The 20,533-nt window shown below is 52.8% G+C and overlaps 1 protein-coding gene across 7 annotated transcripts in view; it reads right to left on the bottom strand.

Annotated features, from left to right (window-relative positions):
- Positions 1–18,293, bottom strand: part of TEAD4 (TEA domain transcription factor 4) — a 63,294-nt gene extending 45,001 nt beyond the window's left edge. For 2 of the 7 annotated variants that reach the window (XR_013967313.1, XM_080812071.1), the window contains exon 1: positions 17,625–17,868. The gene's annotated coding sequence lies outside the window, so the exon portion shown is untranslated. Of the gene's footprint in view, positions 1–17,624; positions 17,941–18,169 lie in introns of those variants that run through there. The other 5 variants (XR_013967314.1, XM_080812070.1, XM_080812073.1 and 2 more) reach the window with 5 other exon arrangements.
- Positions 18,294–20,533: the final 2,240 nt, after the last annotated feature.

Here is a 20,533-nt window from a genome sequence, read left to right on the forward strand (position 1 = left end):
ATTATCAAATGGAGATGAAAACGGCCTCTCCCATCATTACCTTGGCCTTCCCACTGGAGTAGACTCTGGAGACCGGGCCCAATCATGTAAGTGCCGAAAGGTGCTGTGCACGCTGAAGCACAAGTACAAGGACAGATCTCTGTGCAAACTCCCCAATTTGGGGGACTGGGGTATCTCGAAGCCTTCACTGCCCTGACCTCGTTTCTTAGTAAGAGCAGGAGGGGAAATCAGGAACAGTGGATCCCAGACTCATTCCCACTCTCCCCTCCAGCCCCCTTGGACTCGTCAGCAGCCCCTGAAGCCTGAGCTTATGCACACTGTTTTCCTGCTTAGGGTGGACCTCCTTCCTGACATCAGTCCATTAACAAACATCTGCTGGGGGTGGGAGAACCGGGAGGAGGTCATTCAATCACAAGCTGAGCAAGGCCTGAGGATGTGCCGTATGACACGGTGACTAGAGCTGGTAACGCTGTACCGTGTAACTGAAAGCTACCAAGAGTAGAACTTAAATGTTCTCACAAAAAGAAAGACGTGGGGGCACCTGGGTGGCTCAGTGGATTAAAGCCTCTGCCTTCAGCTCAGGTCATGATCCCAGGGTCCTGGGATCGAGCCCCACATCGGGCTCTCTGCTCAGCAGGGAGCCCGCTTCCCTTCCTCTCTCTCTGCCTGCCTCTCTGCCTACCTGTGATCTCTGTCTGTCAAATAAATAAAATCTTTTAAAAAAAGAAAAAAAGAAAAAGAAAGACGTGAAAAGGCAGATGTGTTCATTAACTATCTGGGGGGATCCTTTCACCATGTGTATGGGTACCAAATCACCACAATGCATACTGAAGATATCTTATGATTTCCATTTCATTTCATTGACCCCAGTAAAGCTGAAATTTAAAAAAAGAAAAACTATACTTTAAAAAAAAAAATCTGAGTAGCTATTCTTGGACTATACTCTGGGGAAAGGGGTTCAGGCCCTCAGGGGGCTTAGACTTTAGATGGGGGACAGGAGGCTAAGTGCACAGTGTAAGTGGGTCGCTGGATCAGGTACAAGGCACGCAGCTAAAGCTGGGGTCTACCTGTGCCCAGAAGGGCTCCCTGGCCCAGGCCACAGAGGCATTAGGTCTCTACCATGTACTGCCCGAACTGCTCACTGGGCCGCCGCAGAGCTCTCTGTCCTCCATCCTAAGTTGATGTCTTCTTGCCATCAATAGCCAGGGATGTCTGAGGATCAGGTCCAATTCACATCCCCCAAGGTGCCTGGAAGACTTGCTGCTTTGTTGTAACAGAGAAGGCCGGGACACAGAAAGAGGAAGAGAGAACCCCTCCTCCAGGCAAGGGCTGGGTCATGGGGTGGGGGGAAGGCCCACCTCCCCCAGCACACGGCCCCTGTGTACCGGGCAGATGACCTGCTGGACAAGTTCAGGGAGTCCAGCACTCACGGGAGGGAGGCCTAGCTGTCAAGGAAGTATCAAGACACTGAGGCACAGACACCGTGCCCACCAAAGAGAGAACTGTTCTCATATTAAGACGTAAAGACTAGGAGGTACCACTTCACATACCCACTTGGCACCTGGCGCTGGGCTGAGCCCCTGATGAGATCTCCCCCACCCTCCCCACACTCATTGCAGATGATGACACTGGGGGTGCCCCAGGTGCAGCGCCGCGCCCAAGCTCCAAGACCTGAAGGGGCGAGGTTCAGTACCTCCCCTCAGCAAGCCACCCTCGCCCACCACAGTGCTGCCTGGACCTCCTTGCCAACAGTTCTGTGGACCACAGAAACACAGCACAATGTCCACATTGTTCTGTGGACAATCAGACCACAGCAGGGGGAAGTGGTCTGATTCTATAGCATGCAGGATTTCAGTCAAATGGGAAGGGTAACAGGGTTGGGTTCCAGCCCCAGGACTGACCAGCGAAGGGGAGCTTGAGGCACATGGACGCCATTGCCCCCACAGCCTCTGGCGAAGGTCCCAGCTGGGAGACGTGGGCATCCCGAGGTTTGTGTGAATGAGGAAAACCCCAGAGGAGAAAGTTGCCCTCCAGCTTACAGTCCTGAGAGGTAAAACAACTTGCCAAAAGGCCCCACAGCTAGTTCAAACGGGCACCAGAACACAGCCTCAGCCCTGTACTTTTTTGCTCCACAACTGCAGCTGCCACGGCCGTCGTCTGGACGTCTCTGGAAGAGAGAGCTGCTTCCCAGGAAGGAGCGCAGCAGGCAACCCACATATGTGGATAAGCAGGTTCCCCAGCCACGAAGACCCCTCCTGCCTATTTTCCTGCCTCAACCCATTACGGCTTTAGCCCTCAAAGTCTTCCATTCATTCACTCACAGCCGTCTACTGAGCACCTGCTATATGCCAGGCATCGGGTACAAGGTCACTAATGACACAGTCCTGCTCTCAGCACCCTTCAGCCTCGTGGAGGTGGGTGTCCAGCGTTCCCCAAGAATAAGCAAAGACAGTCTATCCTAGTTCACGGAACAGTCACAGATCCTGTGTGTGCACATGGGCCTACTGACACTCGGAAGCCCGAGAGCCACACCCACGGCGATCCCGTGGTCACGCGCAGACACGCACGCGCTGTCCCACAGAGGGCATGAGCGGCCGCAGCAGGCCCTCCCGGGACGTGGAGCAAGGCTGCACTCTGCCTTCCGGCTCCTGTGCTCACGCTATAAACAAGGGGCCTCTGCACAGTCTCTTCCATGCCACCTAGTTGGCATGTCTGTGCCTTCTGTGCTCTCTGTCCCCGAATGCGTGGTGGAAAACGGCCCCCAGGCGCAGGGGTGCAGCGCTGGCCCGTGTCCCAAAGCTCGAGAAGGCCGCAGCGTGCCCTCTGGAGACAGAGGAGCTCCAGCCCGCGTGACTTACAATGCCGTGGACTGTGAGGTCAACGGTAATCCGTCAGTAACATCTATGGAAGGAATGAGGTGTCTCTGAACAGAAACACTAAAACAAAGGTTGTGAATGAATCAGCTGAAAACTGCGCTAGAGGCTCCCGGGGACCTCAACCCCCCCCCCCCCCCGTCCCCGAGGCGCACGGTCTAGCGCCCGCTCACCCAGGATGCTCAGCGACAGGACAGAACAGCATGAGTCCGAAGAATTAAGCACCCTGGGAGGGTAACACATTCGACAACTGTCGATGAATACCTTGGGGGAGGGGCAGGATGTTCACAGACCCTGAGCTCAAGGCACTGGGAACACAACAGCTAACGGAGACAGAAATGTCAAAACGGAGGCAGAACCAGCCCCACTGGCCATGAACCGGTGAACGGGCACACAAAATGTGGCAAATACATACAGTGGACTATTACTCAGCCTCAAAAAAAAAGGATGAAGTTCTGACACACGCTGCAACACGGATGAACCTAGAAAACATTCTATTATGTGAAATAAGCCAGTCACAAAATGACAGATATTTTATGCGTCCAATTACTTCGTGCTTTTTTTTTTTTTTAAGCACACCAAGACATAGAGGGGGGAAAAGATGTGGGCAGTGAAGGGGACTGAGGGACCTGGGCCCAAAACAGGAGACACAGGAAAATGACCTATTTATAGCTAGAAATGAAAAGCCAAGAAAGCAGCATTTGGGTCACGGGCAGCAAGTCCTCAGGGATGAGAGGAAAGAGAGGGAGCAAAGGAGAAAACCCCAGTGGAGAAATGGACCGCCGTGGGCTGAGCTGAGCCTTGGACTCAGCTGAACAAAACTGGCCCCAGAGGGACTTCAGACGGCCGGCCAGGGCTTCCTGGAGGCCTGAAGAAATACATGCATACAATAAGTATACAGAACACATCTTACTTTTATTATAAAAAATAATAAAACCACACAAAGCCTAGCTGTCCCAATCCCACCCAGAGCAGCCGCCCTAGCGGGGCCTCTTCCTCTGCCTACACACAAGGCTCCGGGGAAAGCACACCATGGGCCCCGTCCACTGGGAAGCAGCTTCGGTCATGTGACCTGAAGGGCGCTCTACCTCTTCGCAGCTATGTGGCTGGTCAGGAATGTGTCTAACCTCCCCCAAGCTTCTGATCTCTCAAACCAGGAGAAGAAGACTGGCCTGCAGAGATGAAGGGCAGAGGCAAGACAGGTCAGGAACGCGGACCACAGCGCATGGGTCCACACCACCCACCACCTCGCTGACCCTGCAGGGTGAAGACACTTACTACACCTTGTTCCTGACAGGACAGGGGTGGGGAGGGGTGAGAGAAAAGGCAAAGGAGGACCCCACCACCCCACCAGCATGTCGTGAGGAACCCAACTCAGAGAGCCAACCTGCCAGGCCAGGAGAGGGGTGCTGTGGGGCAGAGGTGCCCACCTGGGCTCAGGAGTCAGAGGCCCGGCTCAGATCCCGGCTGGGTCTCCAACTGGCCAGTGTCCCTGGGCAAGCTATTGACCTCTCCGGGCCCGTGCCCGCAAATACATTCCAGAGGTAGTAATGCTATCTCCTCATGGGACTGTTGTGAGAACTCGGTTCAATCCTGTCTCCCACGTGCAGGCACAACAGCTGGCTCTTGGGAGGGCTCCTCAAACATTCGTGGTTTTTGGCAGAATGATGGAGGGGGCTAAGGGAGGAAGGGATGATTCCCTCTGGGGAGCAGTGGAGAGGAAAGGGGCAGGAGGAAGGAGGGGCACAGGAGGAGGTAAGGGTGGAGAGGGAGTGGGCGGTGGGAGGAGCCTCAGCAGGGAGGGGCAGTAGGTAACTCAGAGTTGAAGAGGACACAGAAGGATACAGCCCCAAGCCCTCCACCCATTCCCCAGGAGCCCCAACCCCGGGAGGGCAGCAGGGTAAATGAGGACAGGGACCCAGCTTCCCAGGAGCTGGACCTGGGACTCTGCCCCAGCCACCCCTTCCAAGCAGCCAAGGATGTGGGTGTCAGTGGGCCGGGCCCTAATATATCCAGGAAGTGGGTCACAGCAGGTGGGTGTCCACCGCCTCCGCTCGCCACCCCACCCCAGGGCTGGCCCCGGAGCCACTCAAGGGGCCCAGGAAGTGGTGAAGGGGCTTTGGGCACAGTGCCTGCACAGAAGCCCCTGCAAACAGGTTCTCGAAGGAAGGCAAACCTGGCTCCAGGCTCAGCCTTGCCACAGACTCACTTCTCCTGTCGGGACCTCAGCGCCCCCACTCACACAAAGAAAAGGTAGGAAAGTGGAGTATTGTTCAGAGATATAAAGAAATGAGCTATCAAGTGTCTAAAAGACACGGAGAAATCTTACAGGGATCTCGCTAAGTGCAAGCCAACCTGAAAGGATGCATGCACACTGTATGACCACAATCACGGGACGTTCTGGAAAAGGCAGCACCACAGACACAGGAGAAGGTCACGGAGGGGTACATGGAGCGCGGGACTTTGAGGGCAGTGAAACTGTTCAGTACAATACTGTAAGAGTGCATACATGACATGCACATTTGTCAAAACCTATAGAACGCACACCTGAAGAGTGAACTCAAATGTAAACCGGGGACTCTAGTTACAAACCACGGATCTGTACTGGCTCACCAGCGTGGCAATGATGCTGCACCAATGCAAGATGTCAACAAGAGGAGTAAGCAAGCGGGGAGAAGGGAAGACACTCCGTATTTCCTGTTCAATTCTTCTGTAAACCTGACACTGCTTTAAAAGTAATAATAGTAATAATAATAATGGCATGAGATGGATGAGGCTATTACTTTTTGTTTGTTTTTAAGATGGGGAGAGTGAGACTTGACTTTTTTCTCCCTGGGACCTTTCTTCTGGATTCTAAAACAAAGCAAAGGTCACGGAAGTTCTAGAGAGGCAAAAGTACTGAACCAAACTACTTGACTTCACTTTAAGTGGGCCTGTCCTGTGAAAATTCAGATCTCTAAGTAGATCCCAGAACTTGGGCGTCTTTGCCTAACGCACCTTGCCACCGAGTCCCGTCCAACACTGATGCCCCCCGGATACTGCCTGAACCGATTACTCCCGGGAGCCCAGTGTACTCTCAACAAAGACTTGCCTTCCCCAGCCCAATCAGCAGCTCTCACAGACCCCTGACCACACTGCCAGGACCCAAGGGTGTGCTCACACTGGGCCCCCATGCAGCATGAGGCACCGGGGAGAGGGGGCCTCTGGGGGTACACTGTGTTCAGGCAGGAGCCAGGCAGGAACTCTCAGCTCTGGGGAACAGCCCTCAGGTCCAGAGCACCAGGGAGCTGCAGGGAACCTACATGGCTCCTGCAGGCCTCTCTCCACCCGCAGGCCTCAGTCATCTCTGGGAAAGGCCTGCCCCTGGCAAGAATGGAGGCTCCAGCATGTGGACAGCTGCCAGGACACCGGCGCAGGGAACAGGCTGGCCTAGACTTGGACAAGAGGCAGGATGCAGCACCTATTCTACCCTGGGTCACCTTTCATAGAAGGTTCCTCTGCCTTGGCGCCCCCCCCTGCCTGGACAGGGACAGAGAAGCAGATTGCAAATGCTCTGGAGATTCTAATGGCCCAGAGCCCTCAGACCCTAGGCTGAGGTCACCAACACAGAGGACCCACCCTGACCCAGAAATCTCACCACATGGATTCTCTCTTGCACCAGCCACACGCCTACCCAGTGGCTTACCCTGAGGGCCCAATAATCACCCCACCTCCCATTCCAGAACACACGGTCATCCAGTTTGGTAACAAGGTCTTGTGAATGGTCGGAACCAGACTGGGCACAAGCATCTGTTGTTCTGGATGGGGCTAGCCCAGCTTGAGCCGGGGGCCGTGAGCAGAAAACCAGATACTTAGCAAAGCAAGAAACCACCTGTACCTCCTATTCGGAAGCATACTCGAGGGCAGGTGCTCAGCCAGGAAAAGAACTTCATAGAAGACCCTGTTCCCTCCTCCTCCTCTTCTCTACTTTCACATAAGTCATTCCCCAGGTGTTCCCCACCCCTGGAAGAAAGGCCAAGGCTCAGGACACCAAACTCTTTCCTTGCTCTGAGTCCCTTACACCCACTGTTTTCTTGTGGAGATTTCCTCCTTAAGTGAATTTTCTCCAAAAATGTGTAAATCGCACGTCCAACAAGGGACTTGTATCCAGAATACTAAAGAACTCTCAAAATATAACCATCAAAAGAAAAAACAGGTGAAAGATTTGGATAGGCGTTCCAGCAAAGAAGTTGTAAAAATGGCAAATAAACACACATAAAAATGTTCAACGAAAACCACAATGAGATGCCACTACATCCCTACTAGAATGTCAAAGACAGAAGCAAGAAGAAAGCGGGCGATACCAAGTGCTGCCGAAGATACAGAGCCCCAGAGCTCTCCTGCGTGGCTGGTAGAAATGCAGAGCAGTATGCTTGCGTAGAAAGCTAGGCACGGACGTCTTAACCCACCATACATATACCACCACGTGACCCCACGATCCCACTCCTTGCTCTTTATCCAAGAGAAATGAAAGCCTGTATTCACACAGAAACCCATACACCAGTGTTCACAGCAGCTTTATTCAAAATCAACAAAGGCTGGAAACAGCCTAAAGGCCTTCCACCAGTGACGGGGTAAGCACACAGCAGGATCTCTGCATGATGGAATACTATGCATCAATAAAAAGGAACAAGCTACTCTTAATCTCAGGAAGCAAACTGAGGGCTGCTGGGGAGTGGCGGGGAGGGATGGGGTGGCTGGGTGATGGACATTGGAGAGGGTATGTGCTACGCTATGGTGAACGCTGTGAACTGTGTAACCCTGACGATTCACAGACCTGTACCCCTGAAGCAAATAATACATTACACGTTAATAAAAAAAGGAACAAGATATTGATGCCTTGGATGAACCAAGGCACTGCACTGAGTGAAACAAGGAGACACCACAGCTACACACTGTATGAGTTCAACTGATATTCTTTTTTTTTAAGATTTTATTTATTTATTTGATAGAGATCACAAGTAGGCAGAGAAGCAGGCAGAGAGAGAGAGAGAGAGAGAGAGAGGAGGAAGCAGGCTCCCTGCAGAGCAGAGAGCCCGATGTGAGACTCAATCCCAAGACCCTGAGATCATGACCCGAGCCGAAGGCAGAGGCTTAACCCACTGAGCCACCCAGGCACCCCCAACTGATATTCTTGAAAAGGCACAATGACAGGAGTGGGCAGATCTGTGTTGTCAGGGGACGGACATGGGGTGGGGAGAGACGGACAGACAACAAAGTGGTGTCAGCATGAGGGACTCTTTGGGGGAGAGGGAGCCATTCTGTATCTTGACCCTGCTGGGGGATACCCCAACACTTTGCATTTGTCAAAACCCACAGAACTGTACACCAGAAAGAGTAAATTTTGCTCTATGTAAATTTAAAGATAAGTTTTTTTAAGAAGTCCTCCTCATTTTGCCCAGAGGACCTGGCTCAAATCTACTTCACTCCTAAAGCTTAGTTATCTCCCTTCCCCTAATTTTATGACCATGACTCTGAAATCACCATTTTTCTTATCTTCTCACCTGTGTCCCTCTCTGTTTCTCCCCCTGCCACCTCTTGCTCCCGCTCACACACACTCACTCTTGTGAGCGCACACAGAGCTGTCGAAACCCTACCCATCCTTCAATGCCAGCTCAAGTGCCTCCTCCTCTGAGAAGCCTTCCCTGATCCCTCCCAGCCCCATCAAATGAATCACTTTTTCCAGACATCCCCTCAGCACTAGTTCAGGCATCTAACCGGCCCTTCTTTACTCTCGCAGGTCTTCAGTGTCTGCTACTCAGTCTGTCTCCCCTGCTGGACAGGAAGCCCCTGGAGGACAGGGACCAGGTCTTCTGTTCCACGTTTCTACTGCTGCCACCTGGCACAGTGCCAGGCACACAGTGGGTGCTCTGTGACCCCTGTGGAGTGGCTGAGGGCAGGTGCAGGCGGAGGGGGGCGATGCCAAGATAGGCAAGCTGGCAGTGCCAGGGCTGGCAGAGCTCTGAGGAGGGTATCGGAAGCCACTGATAGAGCTCTGCTTCCTCTCTTGCATAAGCAACACGACTATTGCTTAAACCTCCAAGTTCTGGAAGTGACCTCACCCCCCATTCCAATATGACGTCATGCAATTTACGATGGAGCATTTCAGAGGATGCTTTTGACTCTTCCGTGCCACCCAGCACAGTTCCAAGCCCCAAGCAGGACACACCTGTTGCTGGATTGGAACCTGTCTTATCATAGGGATGCTGATATTTCTTCTCACTTCCAGAAAGTGGGCCTTCTTTTCAGCAACAGTAGATTAGGTCCATCTGATCTGAAGGCAATTTCATTACATAGAACTACAGGCTAGAGGCACGGCCTACACACAGGGACACTCCAGGACTGGGTTATTCCCAGCATATCCCTGGCCTCTTCCTCTTACAAACTTAGCCTGTCAAGAGTTTAAGGGCCATTTATGGGTCATTTACTTGATGGACACTTACATAGATAGTGTTTAGTATGTGCCAGATAAAAAACTAAGCTTATTACAAATATTAACTAATTTAGGGGCGCCTGGGTGGCTCAGTGGGTTAAAGCCGCTGCCTTTGGCTCAGGTCATGATCCCAGCGTCCTGGGATCGAGCCCCGCATCGGGCTCTCTGCTCAGCAGGAAACCTGCTTCCTCCTCTCTCTCTGCCTGCCTCTCTGCCTGCTTGTGATCTGTCTGTCAAATAAATAAATAAAATCTTTAAAAAAAAATTAACTAATTTAATCTTCACACGAACCATATGAAGTTGGTTCTATAATGATACTTGCAGGGGGGAGAGTAAGACACAGTGCGGTTAGAGAACTTGCCCAAAGCCACATAGCTTGATAACTGGCAGAAAAGGGATTCAAACCCCGGCAGGCTGGCTATAAATCTGTACTGCCCAAACACTAGCCACCACCCACATGTGGCCACTGAGCCCTTGAAAAGCAGCAGGTCCAAACTGAGATATGTTGTTAAGTGTAAATCGCACACTTGATTCCCAACACTTTGTACGAAAAAAATACAAACTATCTCATTAATTTTTTTTACTATCAATAGCACATTTAAACAATAATATTTAAGACAGTTGTTTGATATGTTATCAAAATTCATTTTACCAATTTTTTTTTTAAGATTTTCTTTATTTAGTTGACAGAGAGAAAGAGAGCACTAGCAGGGGGAGCGGCAGGCAGAGGGAGAAGCAGGACTCCATCCCAGGACCCTGGGATCATGACCTGAGCTGAGGGCAGACGCTTAACAGACTGAGCCACCCAGGCATCCCTTCTTTTTACATTTTTTAACTTTTTTTTAAAGTGTGGAACCCATTTATTTTTAATAGTGGGGAGCATTTTTTAAAAGATTTTATTTATTTACTTATCAGAGAGAGTATGAGTGAGCACAAACATGGGGAGCAGCAGAGGGAGAGGGAGAAGCAGGCTCTCTGCTGAGCAGGGGCTCAATCCCAAGACCTCGAGATCATGACCTGCCAAAGGCAGTCACTTAAATGACTGAAGCACCCAGGCGTCCCTCCTTTTACTTTTTAAAAGTGGCTCCTAGAGAACTTAAACTTACTTATCTGGCTCACATTATATTTCTTTTTTCCTTTTTTTTTTTTTTAAAGATTTTATTTATTTATTTGAGAGAGAGAGAGAAATCACAAGTAGGCAGACAGGCAGGCACGGGGGGGGGGGGGCGCGGGGCCGGGGAGCAGACTCCCCGCTGAGCTGAGAGCCCAATGCAGGGCTCGATCCTAGGACTCTGGGATCATGACATGAGCCGAAGGCAGAGGCTTAACCCACTGAGCCACCCAAGCACCCCTTTTTTCCTTTTTTTGAAGATTTTATTTATTCATTTGAGACAGATAAAGCATGAGCAGGGGGAGAGGCAGTGGGAGAGGGAGAAGCAGACACCCCACTAAACCAGCAGTCCGACTCGGGGCTCGATCCCAAGACCTGGAGATCATGACCAGAGCCAAAGCAGACGCTCAACCTTCCAAGCCATCCAGGAGCCCCTACACTATATTTCTATTAGGCAGTATGGCTCTGGAGTGTGTGCTTGTGGCCACTACCCACCTTCCCCTGCCCCAGCCTCACACTTGCTCATTCAGCTGGTGCGTGATGGGAGCCAGGCAGGAGCTCCCACAGCTCCCCATGCCGTCTCTTCCAACTCCTCAGACATGGCCACTACCCACCCCACTACCCACCCCAGTCTCTCAGCCTTGCCTTCAGCTCAAGAGAGTTTATCTTTACCTCCTCCCAGCAGGAATCCCAGAAGCACAAGATGGGAAAATCCCTCCCTTATAGCCTAGGGCAAGCCCCACCTACTGCCCAGGGCCACAGGGAGACAGCAGAAGCCCTAGAGGCACCATTTCCCACTTACTAGGGAAACCTCTCCTCCAAAGCAGCTCCAGCAAGCTCTATGTATATCGTCCTGCATCATGAATTCCCACGTGGGCCATGCAGTGCCACGGAGTGAAACGGACTTCAGGTCATACAGACCCGACCAGCCTTGCTGCAAAGAGGGCTTTCCCTCTGGCCCTGAGACATGGCAGCACCCTGAGGGCAGGACAGGTTCTATCCCCCCATCCCCCCTCTACTAAGACACTGATAGTATCCACAAGCTCAGTACTTAACAGGTCAGGATGTACTCACCCCCAAAACCGGACGTGGCTCCCAATGTGGCCAGAGCACCCCGGAGCTTCCTGGACTAGGGTTCTTAACGCAGACCCCACCACCCCACTGGCCCACACAGGGTCCGGGTTTAACAGGGCAGTGGGAAGAGTCAGTTTGACCTGGGTTCAAACTCCAACCCCAGAATTAATCCCTGTGTAATTTTCCTCCTCTTCTGTAGAGGTTAAAAAACAAAACAAAATCAAACCAGCAAACCCTATCTCATGGGGCTGCCATGAAAATTAAACACGGCGATACAGGCAGAAATGTCTAGAACTGGCACCTGATAGGCGCTTAATAAATGCTCGTTTCCCTTCCCCTTCCTTCATCAGCCAAAGTCCCAAGTTTTTCTCCCCCAAGAATTGATAGTAAGTTCTTATTCTGTACATACTTAAATGCAGGATTTTATATTTAAATCTTTTTGAGTTCATCTTGAGAGAACTATACAGATTTAACATTACTCAATGTCAAGTATTTTTTTAATGGCTAAAAATTGAACACAACTTACAAAAACATTTGATATGGGATGCCTGGATGGTTCAGTCGGTTAAGCGTCCCCCTTTGGCTCAGATCATGATCTCAGGGTCCTGGGATCGAGTCCTGCATCAGGCTCCTTTTTCAGCGAGGAGCCCACTTCTCTCCCTGCCTGCTGCTACCTGTTTGTGCGCTGCCATATAAATAAATAAAATCTTTTTAAAAAGCTGGTGGGGGGGCGCCTGGGTGGCTCAGTCGGTTAAACGTTCACCTTCGGCTCAGGTCATGATCTCAGGGTCCTGGGATTGAGCCCCGCATCGGGCTCTCTGCTCAGTGGGGAGCCTGCTTCTCCCTCTCCCTCTGCCACTCCCCCTGCTTATACTTTCTCTCTCGGTCAAATAAACGAATAAAAAATCTTTAAAAAATAAAAATTAAAAAGCAATTCAATTCTTAAAAAAAAGTTTGGTAGTGTGCAGTTAAAGAAATTAAGGCGTATTCATATAAGGTAATATTATCCAGATCCTTTTAATTTTGCCTTTAAATTATTTTTTATGATATGGGATATTACTTACCTATATAGTATTCAGGAAGAAAAAACAGGATAGAGTATAATTCCAATTATGTTCCTATCAATTTATTTGCATGAACACAAATTTGGAGGGATATATGCCAAAATATTAACCATGCTCATCCCTGAGTTGTGGTATTATGTACCTTTTTTCCTTCTTTAATTTACAAAAGTTTTCTACAATGAGCATGTATTAATCTTAACAGAAAAAAATGGTTTTTCATCTCCTGTTGCTGCTTAATCTCAGCATGTAGACAATTAAGATGACTTTGAATCCTGGTTCTGTCCTCCTTGCTTGCTGTCCTAGACACCCACAGAACTGACAGAGGACAAAGCCAAAATGAGAGCCTCATGGCCTATCCCTGGAGACCTCCACCTCCCCCCTCGCCCCCCCACAACGGCGACGTGAGCTCAGTATGAGCAGCCAGGGTGGCCCTTCCACCAGCTACAAATGCATGTCACTGCTGCAGCAGCCCAATCCTATTCATTTCTCTTGGACCCAAGAAAAATCATGAGACTCCACGTCCTTACTAAGCATTCTGCCAACCTCAACTAGATGACGTTTCCAAGACTTGGTGGGGTGACCGTGTCGGCGAGCAGTTCTCTCAATGCCATTTTGGAGTCCCTTCGTCAATAAGAAGCTTACCAGCCTGCCATTTCCAGTTCTTGCCCACATGAAGGAAAAAGGGTAACAGCAGTTATCATTGTGCCCCTGCCACCTCCCCCTCCGATTTCACAGGGCCCCTCCCAGATCCTAGAGGGAGTCTCTGCTTACGCCTGCAGAGGCTAGCAGGACCCCCAAACCTGATGTGTAAGAACCCAGCCACCGGAACTCACAAAAGGCAAGTCGGTGCAGTGTCTCCCTTCTCCCAAAGCCCACTCCTCCTCCTGAGCCCTCTCACCAAGTCTGCTTGCTCTTCCTTCACAGAAAGGCAACAGAAGTGTGCTCTGCCTCCTAGAATCCACCACGTGCTTCAAGCAGGAATCTCCCCCTGCCTATCCTGGTTATCTTATTGCTCTGACTGTAGCTAAAAAAAAGAAAAAAAAATCCCTTTACGTTCTTGTCCAGCTGACCCAGGCCTGTTGCCTCCCTACCCAGAGCTCTGCCTACTGAACAAATTGCCTCCCTCGTCAACTATTACTCAAGGCTCAAAGCCAAGATGGAGATCAGCCAGGAAGAAACAAAACTAGCCTTTTATCCCAGCCAGGACAATTCACGAAGACCTCTCAAGGGCTTGAAGGGAAGGGGAATTCATGGTTCTGGCAGACACCACAGTACCTTTGCTCGTAAGGCACAAAGCAGACCGCTCTGCCAAAATGGGCTCCAAACAGCTCCCGTTTCACTCTAAGTAAAGGGCCCCCTGGGAAGGAGAGGCCCACCCTATGTGTCATCAGCCCTCCCCAGTGCCCTTTGCACTGCCCCCAACACCCTGCCTTTCCTTTCGGCCGGATATGCAATCTCATCTCACAGGAGGGTCACCCTGCCTTAGTACAGCTCCCATTTCCTGCCCCTGGTGACTCCTCTGAAGTCTATTGTTCCCGTGAAGTTTGGGTCAAAGGAAGCCAGGTCCCCACCCATGGGGGCCCGCCCACCCTCAGCACAGTGATGGAGCTGGCCAGTCCTCTTGCCTTTCCAGGGGCCTGCCTGTGTTAAAGGCAGGAGGATGTGGGCACCCATCTTAGGGACTGGAAATGTTCCCAAAGATCCAGTTGCTATCAGCTGAAGGCTCCAGGACCCTATCACCCAGGAGGTGATTAGAATCCCCCTAATATCTAAATGGAAAAACCAAAAGCAAGGGGAGAAATGTCATTTCAGAAGAGGTCAAGGCAAAGCTGGAATTAGAACACAGAGTTGGAGACCGCACTGCCCAGTGACAAAGCCCTGCCCCCACCTCCACCTGGGCCCCTGAGCTGGCTAAACCCCCGGGGGGGTAGGAGGGGGGCACCAGAGAGCAGCTGTTCAGCTCCAATTTCAGAGCTTTAAAAGGGAGCTGTCTTCCCAACCCCTGCCAACAAAGGGTCATGGGGGGCAAAGCCAGACAAGCAAGGTAAAGCCACCCTCACAAGCCCTGAATTTCCCACTGCCCCCAGACTGACCTCGACTACAGGAAAGGCCATGAAGCAAAGCTGGTGACCCATGTCCTCCACTTGCACTGAGAAGGAGGAGAGGAGCCGCTGATTAGGCAACAGGTACCGCTCTGTGCCGGTCACCAGCGCAAGACTCCAGAATGGAAGTCAAGGGAGGTTGCGACATTTGCATCCCGGGAGATCTAAAAAGATAGGGAAACCCTTCTCCACCAGGCCAAGTAATGTACAAACCAGTGAGGCAAACACGGAGGGTGCATTTAAGTATCCCCAGAGGACCCCTTCTCAAGTCGGCATTCTCAGATTCTATAGTTCTGTGCTTTCTGCTGAGACAAAAGGGAGTATTTCTGCCTCCCATCTGAGCCACAAGACAGGAGACGTCACCAAGCCAGACCGCTCCAGCTGCCACACCTATCAGATGAAGGGGGCTGGGGGGTCTGAGCATTGGGATCCACAGAGGAGAAGACAGAATGTGAAGTGAGAACAGAATGGACTCTAGTCCCAGCTCTGTCACTCACTGGTTGTGCTATCTTAAGCAAGTTACTGACCCGCTAGTTTCCCTGTCTTCAAAGATGTTTATTTATTTGTCAGAGTGAGAGAGAGAGAGAGAGAGCACGCACACACACAAGCAAGGGGAGCAGCAGGCAGAGGGAGAAGCAGGACTCCATCCCAGGACCCCGGGATCATGACCTGAGCCCAAGGCAGACACTTAACTGCCTGAGCCACCCAGGAGTTTCCCTGTCTTTTAAAATGAGGGAGTTAGATGCTAACATCAGAGTGTCCAATAACATTCAGCAGGTTCACCCTGGGGGGTCAAGGCAAAACTGGAGTTAGAGCAAAGGAGTTGCAGACCCTGTGCTCCCCAGGACAAAGCCCTGCCTCCACCTTCACCTGGGCCACCCTGGTTCCTAAGGATGAAGAACATCATACAGGGTCTGGCCTATGGCAAAGGCTCAATTACTGTTTGCTAAGTAAACACAAATGAACAGGGCAGGGTTTGTCAAAGGGTGTTCAGAGAAGTGCTTAGGAAAAAAAGAGGTTCCATGCTGAAATATGCTTAGGAAATACTGGCTACTGAGTCTGGAATGGGCCATACAGTGTGCTGGGTACTTGGCAAACACCCAATTTTCACAACAAATGTTTGAGATGGATATTAATTACCCCCCTCCCGTATTACTCATCAGGAAACTAGCCTGAGGGCCTTAACAATTGTCAACTGACTGTCGGGATTTGCACCCCAGTATGTCCAGCTGTATCTTTTCTATCCCATCAATGCTGCCCTGAGAACCGATGCCTTCAAAGCTCTAGCTGCACACCTGGTCTAAGCAGGTGAGGTGGCTCTCACTGAATCATCTGCACACCCCCCTCCCCCGCTGGTTGGGGGGAGCATGAAGGAACAGCTACCAGCCACCACCCCTCTGAGAGTGTCGTGTTTCTTCCTTCCAAGAAGTCCTCGACATTACCCATCACCTTGTTGTGGGAATGAAGAAAGAACTCTGTACCCGACCTGCCAGTGCCCCCCTACCAACACCATCACATACTATGTCACTTCTGCCAATCTCCGGGACAGCCCTGGCTCCCTCCCTGCCCAGTTTCTGCCTCTAAAATAATTTCAAATGATAAAAAACCCCAAATGGAGAAAGAGCAACAACAACAAAAAAGCAAAACAGAAAGGAAGAGATGGGGAAACCAAAGACACCCAGAAGTGTCTTCCCGAGGTCCACTAGCAAATTAGAGGCAGCCCTTCCCTCCTCTGCCCGGCACTAAAGCGTGCGCGCAGTTACTCCCGTCCCTTCCCACAGCAAAGTGTAATCCATCCAGTTGTAAAGAATTAGGATTCTCCCATTTGACTGCTGGGTAGCTAGCTCCAAGGACAGTGGACCAGCAGAAAATAAGTTCAGGCTGGTATACACCCATTCTCTTTGTCCTCAGGGCCAACTTGAAAAGCACTGGCCACACACCTCTCAAGATTCAAGACAGTTCCGGAAACATCTCCACTTCTCACTATCAACAACCCATCCCATCACTGCTAGACAAAGATCTCAGTTTCCTTTAGTCTTCTCCCACCTTGCTCTCCGGACTGTTTCAGGCAAGAACAGAACCCACTGGCCCTCAGAAAGACAGCTGCCTGGAGGAGGCAGGTGTGGACAGCTTCCTTCCAGATCTGTCCAGTCCAGGACGAATGGAGCCTGGGGACCACACACTCCAGCAACCACAGTGCAATTATCCCTGCACACATACAACAGAGGCACGGTCTCTTGCCCATGATCATGCAGGCAGGAAAAACAGTCCTGCCCAGAACCAACATCCTCCGAGAAATACACGTACATACACAGACGTGGCATTGCACAAGAACTTAGAGACACTCAGACTTTCAGACAGCACTATTCTCGAGTGGAAACACACTCACGTTCAACACAAACAAATACGCCTACTGGCACCGTCACATACACCCAAAGCTCGGGAGAGGGGACAGTCGGGCGGTCACATGAACGCATCAGACAGCCACTGTGTGTGACCGGAATCCCCTTCCCACACATGTGCACGGAGCCTGTGTCCCTGGGAAGGCGCGCTCCGGGTCAGGGAGCTCTCCTCCCTCGGGCTGGTCCCCACCGTGGAGTACAACAGGCTTCTCCAGCCCCGGGGAGCAGGGGACCCTCCGGAGGGCTCTCCTTCACTTGCGCAAAGCCTCGGCATTCACACCAGTCCACCCACTACCTTCAGGACTCGCTCTCCCAAGTCAGAAAAGGGCCCGGCAGAAACGAGGCAGGGGTGCTGGGGGCCTTCGGCTTCCGGGACCCCCTTCGCACGAAGGCCCTCTCATCCACCACCCCCGGGCCGGCCCCAGCCCGAGGTCCGCGCCGCCTCCACGTGCCGGGCGAGCTCCCCACGCCCCGCCCGACGCCCGCCCTCCCGCCCGGTCCTCGAGCGCCCGCGCCGCAGCCTTACCGGTCCCAGGGTGCGGGAAGGTGGGGCGGAGGCGCTAAACCCGCTCCGCGGGGTCCCCCGCGCGCGCCAACTCGTCGCCGCGGCTCCGCTGAGCTGCCGGGGGCGGCGACGGCACGGCGGGACGACAGAGGGCAGCGCGCCGAGCCCCGCGGCGGCCCGGGGGGCCACCGGCCCGGCAGGGAGGAGGGAGGGAGGGCGGGTGGCCGGAGCCCTCCCCGCGCCGGCCCGCAGCCGCTTCGCTGCCGCCGGGGGCTGGCGCGCCGAGCCGAGCGGAGCGGAGCGGAGCGCGCCGAGGGAGGAGTTTTCCCAGAATGGGACTGACGGGAAAGCACGGGAGCTCCCTATTCCTGGAGGAGTGAGTCAACCGGCTAGAGGAAGGCAGCTCGGGGGCCAGCGGCGGAAGGGAGGGCAGGGGGGGCACCGGCCGGGCCGAGAGGTCCGGGGCGGGAAGGGCGACTGGGGAAGAAAAGAGCGGCGGCGCACGCGGCCCAGGGGCCGGCGAGGGGCGGGGGGGCGGCGCGCGCGGCGGGGCGGGCGCCACTCACCTGGGGGACGCGGCCGCGGGCGGCGGGAGCCGGGAGCTCGGGCCCTGCCCGCCCCCTGGCCTGGAGTTTGAAAGGAGGACGCCCGGAATGTGCGGAATGAGGGCTGGTATGAGATGCGCGTCGCTGAGGGAGGGAGGGAGCCGGAGGGAGGGGCGGCCCTGCCCCGGGCCCCTCGGGGAGGAGACTGGGCGGCAGGGGGAGGGGGCGGCCAGGCGGGGGCGGGGGCGGGGCCGGCGGGGGAGGGGAGGCGCGCGCGCGGCGGGGCAGCGGGACTGCGGCCGGGCGGCGTGGACCCCTCCGCTTGGACGCGGCTTCCGCCGCTCCCCGGCGCCCGGACTTTCCCTTGGATCTCCCGGCCGCGACTCTCTTCCTCGTCCCGGAGCCCCCGGGTTCCTGCCTGTCCCGGCCCAGTCTCCGACTGCCTTTCCCAGGAGCTGAAAGCCTTCCTCATAACCGGGTTGGGGGGAAGGGGGGTCCTGTGAGTGGCCCTGCCACCCTCGGCGTTCCCGGCCGGCGCCGCTCCGCACGAGTCCCTGGGAGGCCGGGGAAGGGGCGGGCGCCCGACGCGCAGGAAGGGCTGCTCCCTTCCCCGCGGCTCCCACCAAAGGACACTCGCTCCGGGGAACCAGGAAGCAGGAACTCCCGGGCTCTGGTCCCAGATCCGCCGCCAGTGCCCCCACGCGTGCCCTCCCAAGCGTTGGTGCTTTCGGTCGCTATCGTCTGTCCCTTGAGGATCTGTCCCTACCACGAGTGTAAAGCTCATGGGGAGAGGCTACTCGGTGTGAAGTCCGTGTGGCACGGGGAGACACCTCTTGGGCTCAGTAACTCAGTGAATATTTATCCGACATATATTAGGTGTCACCCAGATGCTGTGAAAACAAATATGAAAATAAGACCTCAAAGAGCTTAGCTTTAGCTGGGAACACTCCGTACGTAGAAGAGCATTGCCACAAGGTGGGGATCTGGGTTTGAAACGAACGTGCCAGTCAGTTTAGCCTGGTTGGGCAGAGGGGTGCTGGAAACGCGCTGGGCTCCTTTTCGGAAGTGCTGAGAACACATTGGCTCAAAGCAGTGTGTTATCACAGACCTCTCTGTCTTCCCCTTAGTTGGGAGGCTGAAACCAAAGGACTTTTGGCTTTTGCCAAAAATCAGATCCAACCTCCAGGGAACATTATCACTTCACCTTGTATCTAGTTGGTAATCCAGATCTTATCTCTGTTAGGGAACAGAAACTTCTTTGAAGACAGAGTAAATGTCTGATTTATCTTATCTTTCACCCGCACCAGCTTGGTGCCTGGGATAGATAAGCACTTAATCTATGTTGAATAAATAGAAACCAAAAAAGCTACCACAGACGAGATTGAAAAGAAAGTACTATAGATGCCAAAGTGGTTTCCAGAGAGAGGTGCTCCAAAGTGTTTGGAGGGATGACAACATCGCTGGATGAAGGATCCCATCTCATAAGGTGAAGATTTTAAAGGAAGCAGCTCTGGTTTGATTACATAAATTCTGGTATGGTTAGTCAATAATGAGTCACATCAGGGCTCGGTCACACCTCACATACATGAAAAGACTGCAGGGCAGTATATAGGCACCCAAGGAAGTACAGACTGTAAACACTGGCTATCTAATGCAATAATTATTTGCTGAGTGTCTCTTTGATTTTGAGCACCATGCTAGGTGCAAGGGATAGGTCCCCACCCTCAAGAAGTTCACAGTCTAGGTGTGAGGACGATCATACCAAGCTCAAAGGGAACCCGAGGGAAGGAACAACGAGTTCCCAGTTACAGAGGAGACATTTGCCAGCTCTTGAAGGATAAATGAGAACTTAAGGAAGAGTTAAGGCAGAAGAGCCACAAAGATAGAGCAGCGCATACACACAGGGTGTTCAGGAAAATTCTTGTAAACTGGTGAGCTGGAAGAATAGATGACAATAAGTGGGTGCCAGGTTGTGGAGATCATTGAATCCCATGCTCAAGAGTTTGGGCATCTGTAGGGCACCTGGGTGGCTCAATGGGTTAAGCCTCTACCTTCAGCTCAGGTCATGATCTCAGGGTTCTGGGATCGAGCCCTGCATTGGGCTCTCTGCTTGGCGGGGAGCCTGCTTCCCCCCTTCTCTCTCTCTGCTTGCCTCTCTGCCTACTTGTGATCTCTCTCTCTCTGTGTCAAATAAATAAATAAATAATCTTTAAAAAAAATTTGGGAGCATCGGGAAGGCCAATTTGATGCAGGTGTGACATAATTGGTAGGAGTGTTAGAAGACCCCTCTGGCCATGGTGTCGGTGGATTGGAGAGCCAGGGTGTCCTAAGCTCAGGCCGTGCTCCTGAGCTTGACCATGAGGGAAAGGGTCTCAGAAACAGTCC

This window comes from Martes martes, assembly GCF_963455335.1.
Source record: "Martes martes genome assembly, chromosome: 8".
Lineage (NCBI taxonomy): Eukaryota > Metazoa > Chordata > Mammalia > Carnivora > Mustelidae > Martes > Martes martes.